This window comes from Montipora capricornis, chromosome 9, assembly GCF_036669925.1.
Source record: "Montipora capricornis isolate CH-2021 chromosome 9, ASM3666992v2, whole genome shotgun sequence".
In the NCBI taxonomy this organism is placed as follows: Eukaryota; Metazoa; Cnidaria; class Anthozoa; order Scleractinia; family Acroporidae; genus Montipora; species Montipora capricornis.
This window is the reverse complement of record NC_090891.1, coordinates 6,288,335-6,292,519: the sequence shown is the minus strand read 5'-3', so window position 1 is coordinate 6,292,519 and position 4,185 is coordinate 6,288,335. Positions and strand designations below refer to the sequence as shown.

The 4,185-nt window shown below is 39.3% G+C and overlaps 1 protein-coding gene across 1 annotated transcript in view; it reads right to left on the bottom strand.

Moving 5' to 3' along the window:
* The window catches only part of LOC138015470 (neuronal acetylcholine receptor subunit alpha-7-like), a 40,616-nt gene extending 36,852 nt beyond the window's left edge, over positions 1-3,764 (bottom strand). The window contains exon 1 of the mRNA XM_068862539.1: positions 3,641-3,764. The gene's annotated coding sequence lies outside the window, so the exon portion shown is untranslated. The remainder of the gene's footprint in view (positions 1-3,640) is intronic.
* Between the last annotated feature and the right edge of the window lie 421 nt (positions 3,765-4,185).

Here is a 4,185-nt window from a genome sequence, read left to right as displayed (position 1 = left end):
CATTCTCAGTCAGTCAGGGTTTTCCCTCAATATTTTTCTTTTGGAGGCACTCTTTATACCGTTTGAGACAATCTATGTCCTTACTTGCCTGTGAGGCAGCGAGGTTAAGTCTATGTTAAACGCAGTGTACTTGGATAAGAATATTGCTCGATTTCTTCAACTTTACCCCAAGGCCATTATGACGTCCAGTCATAACAGCTGCCCCATCTGCTACAAGTCCTACAACCCAACTGTATTCATCCCTTGCACAAGGCCTTTGTCTTTCAGAAACTCGCAGACGTCATCCTTAATTTAATGCCAACAGCAGGGCAGTTAATTATTTTCTTGTTTCCCAAAAATGACGTATTAACAGAGCCAGTTTCTGAATTGACATATCTGGCATAAAATGTCTAATTTCTCCTCAATAGAATTGTGACATATTTCACCAAGCATCAGTCCAATAAAAGGAGTGTGAGAGTCATTTAGTTCTTTTCAGGTTATCTTAAACACACTTGGCCGAGATAGATTCCATCTCTAAGACAATTTCGGGTTTCTTGCTTCTCACTACAACCGTTCGCAGCCTAAAGTTCCATTATTGGAATAAAGTTATCAGCACCAATGTTGTTCAGTCTTGGTCATAACGTACACTGTTTTAAGCTGAACAATGTGCCTCCTTGTAATTTTCAGGGTTTGATTGCCACTTGAAAACTTTTTCTAAGCTTGAGATCACTGATACTCAAAATGTGATCTTTAGAATTTTGATGCCTTTCTAGGGCCGACTTCTGAAGACTGTTACAGCCTGTAGTTGTGAAAGGGTTTCCATTGACTTACAGATATCGCAGTACATTTTTTTATCTTTTTCTTTCAACCATGTAAATTCTTTTAACCAAGCAGGCAGGAGACGCCTCTTTCTCTTAGCGGGTTCACCGGGGTGTCATTCCGAATCCGCCCGAGGCATTTTTGTTTTCAACTCACTTCTGTCCCAGAATGCGTCATGCCTCTGCAACGGGTTTCAATGTGGTTCCCCGATAATAGGAACATCAAAAAAGCAAGCTTGAAAGCCATTCAAAGCGAGTATGGCTCTTTTTAGCTTTAAAAAAGGAGTCAGACCAAAGAAGAAGATTCAATTTTTTTTTTAATTCCCAAAAAAGATTTCTTGCAGATCTACTGAGTTTTAAATTAATTATTAGCAGACTATGGTTCTAGAACATATGCGTCCGAGAGGACCGGTTCTCTTTGGTGTTTTGCGGCCTTTTTTTGGTTTTCGACTAAACAACGCATCTCTGACGCGTATTTCCGCGAAAGGGAAAAGTTAAACCCTGCAGAGTTTTCGTCTTTTTTCTATTTCTACGTACATTCAATTTTGAATTTCCATAGGTAACTCCATGAACACAAGAAAACTGTAGGGTTGTTTTGAGTTTCTTTCAAACTTCAAATAAAATACCCCACATCCAGCTCAGAAAAGGGTAAGGCATTTTTCCTCTTCATCGAAGATTCATTCAAACAATCACCACCTACGAACCGATTGTTCCTCAAAAGCCTTGACCGCGCTGTCAAACCGTAGAGAATAAATTCGTACATCAGTACTTGAATCCTAAGCTACTGTGCTGTGGTTGGAGCAGGGACCATATAGGTGGAGTTCATTTTGCAGCAATGCAGGAGATTTCTTAGCTCCAGCTTCAACGCAGAAACTGTCTATTTTTAAATCTCATCTTCTTTAATTGCAGCCAATGAACAGCTGACAAAGGATATTCCTTTTGGTCACACTGCAGATGCTTCCTTTAACATAGAAACGTCATGTTATCGCTACGTAATCTTCCGACACACCTAACCTTATTAAGATGTGTTTAGTGAAGGGCTATGCATAAACTCATCCGGTTGACGTTAGAACCATCGTCTCCATGAATTATTCGACATTTAGGAAGATTTAGCGGGTAAGTGACTGCTCGATTTTGTTTGGCTGTGAAGCGTTTGCGGGTGTAGCTATTATAGAGTAGTGGTTTACTAGAACTACAATAGCTTAGTGCACTTTTAATGGTGTGACCGACAATTAACGATTTTCAATAAGGATCTATTTTGAAGGAATTAGCGGATGTCCAACCTTACTAAATAATTCAGTTTTCACGGTTCTCTGAGCTCCCTAGTTTCCAGCAAGGTCTTAATTAGAGTTTTGGCTTCAAGTTGACTCTGCATCTAGAAAAGACAAGGTAAAGGTCTGGTTGCAATTAACAGCAATTGTCTGTGATTCGGTTATAAAAGTAAGGAGAACATGTGGTTTGTTTTTAAGATTTAATAGCTCTAAAGAAAACTTTATAACTTCAACTTCGCAAATAAGTTTCTCGAATGCTCAGACAAACCAGAAATTAGTACTAGTTGTGACTTACAGATGTGTCTGGATGTGCAATGTAGTTGTGCGCAAAAGAAAGTATGTGAATGAATTTTGTCTGATAAATATTCTTGCATTACGGATGTTCTCTAATCCCACTTCCCTTTTTTTCTCCAAAGAAGGGGAAGTGACTTCATTTCGATGACACCCTCTTTCGGAGAAAATTCAGACACGGAACTTCTTCCAAACGTTCGACGTCAGTAATCGGCCTGTTTTTTTTTTTATTTCTCGTCATCTTACACATTTCTGCTGAATGAAGAGAAGGTCCGAGCCCGGCTGTCTTTCCTTGATCAGGGAATGTTTTTCCTACACAATATGGCGAAATGTGTTCCGGTGTTGTGCGTGTAGCAGTGAATGTTTTTTTTTTTATTTAGCCAAAATGTGATGAAGGGCAGTACTGACCTTGTGCAGGGAAGAACAAAGGTCAATGAAAGTAAAAAGTCAGATTTCTGCTGTAATTTTCTGGGCCTTTTTTCCGAAAGCAAGGAATTTGGTGGTTTTGTAAACGTTTGATCAAGACTTTGAGTGCTCTTATCGACACGGAACAGGAATATAGTTCGAAGAAAAGGGAGGTAACGGAAGCAGATTTTACATCATTCATGAACATTTATAAGAGGCAATGGAGTTTGTTTCTAGATACATAAGTACAGGCAACATATTTGATTGACAGATAACGTCTTGAGGAGAGTTATTTCCCTAACAAATATATAACTGACCAAGTAAGCTAACCGAATCTTTATTTTTATTTTGTTTTCCAAAGACTTGACCTTATACGTGAAATTAACCGTTGGTCTGTAATCGAGCGATAAATATCGTTTTATGCCGATTAAAAGACGGCGAGATTTAAGATTTAAAGGAAATATTTTGAAGCGGAAAGCACGGTAAATCAGCCATTCTGGTTGAATAAATTCTCATTTCTTGTTTCGTTTTTAGTAAAGCCTCAACCCCTACGCCGCGCGTCCTCCTGTCCCAATTGATGTTAACTTTGTTCTAGAAGATGGGAGTGAACGGAGCTAACTGATTCAATCTCTTTGACTATTTCTCCTACGTGGGGCCTCCTACGGCCCACCTTATGCCCCTTCAAAGGTTTTGGGCTCCAAAAATTTTTCTACTTTCATCTGGGATCTGAAGAGACCGAGTTAAAAACTATCGTTGCTGCAAACATTGTTTAACCTTTTTCTTTTTTCGTCATTTATAATATCATACCGTGGCTTCGCTCATGTGCGATATTTGGATAAATAAAGTTACTTACTGCACTTACCATTACTTACTGACCTGTGTTTTTTAGTCGGAAAAGATTTGCTGGTTACAAACCAACATTGTGACAATCCATAAAGTGGCTAACTTCTAATCATGCATATGGTTAAACTTTAAAGACGGAACATTCAGTACTCTTCGCGGCGACTTAAGCACCATTTTCAGTCGTGGATACGCGAAGCGTATCAACGACTATCGTTAGGGGTCAGAATATGCAAATTTGTCACTCACTCAGTTGAATTCAAATCGATGTGGCAAATATTCTTCGCCCGGGGAGAGGGGGGAGGGGGGGGGGGGGGGGATAAAAAGAACGGTGGTGCTCGTCGTACCTTTTAGGGGTTAAAAAAAAGCGGTTTTGGTACCTCTCAGGATGTTTAGCCTTAAAAGGTCCACAGCGGGAGCTTTAGCGGTACCTTTTAGGGTATTGAGTTGAAAAATTAACTAATTTTTAATTTTGTCTGATTTTATCAGATGTTTTCGGTATTACATTGTTCTAGTTGAACAGGGGAGCATTCCTTTAGGATAAGAATCAAACAAGCATTCATTCTTTCCTAGATAAATGG